Below are 319 nucleotides of genomic sequence, written 5' to 3'. Positions count from 1 at the left end.
AGTGTGCAGTGAATGTGTGTAGTAGTGTGTAGTGAATGTGTGTAGTAGTGTGTAGTGAATGTGTGTAGTAGTGTGTAGTGAGTGTGTGTAGTAGTGTGTAGTGAATGTGTGTAGTAGTGTGTAGTAGTGTGTATGAATGTGTGTAGTAGTTTGTAGTAGTGTGTATGAATGTGTGTAGTAGTGTGTAGTGAATGTGTATAGTAGTGTGTAGTGAATGTGTGTAGTAGTGTGTATGAATGTGTGTAGTAGTGTGCATGAATGTGTGTAGTAGTGTGCATGAATGTGTGTAGTAGTGTGTAGTGAATGTGTGTAGTAGTGT

Source organism: Nematolebias whitei, chromosome 16, assembly GCF_014905685.2.
Source record: "Nematolebias whitei isolate Nwh7 chromosome 16, NemWhi1, whole genome shotgun sequence".
NCBI lineage: Eukaryota > Metazoa > Chordata > Actinopteri > Cyprinodontiformes > Rivulidae > Nematolebias > Nematolebias whitei.
The sequence above is the reverse complement of the archived record's forward strand: the minus strand, read 5'-3'. Positions refer to the sequence as shown.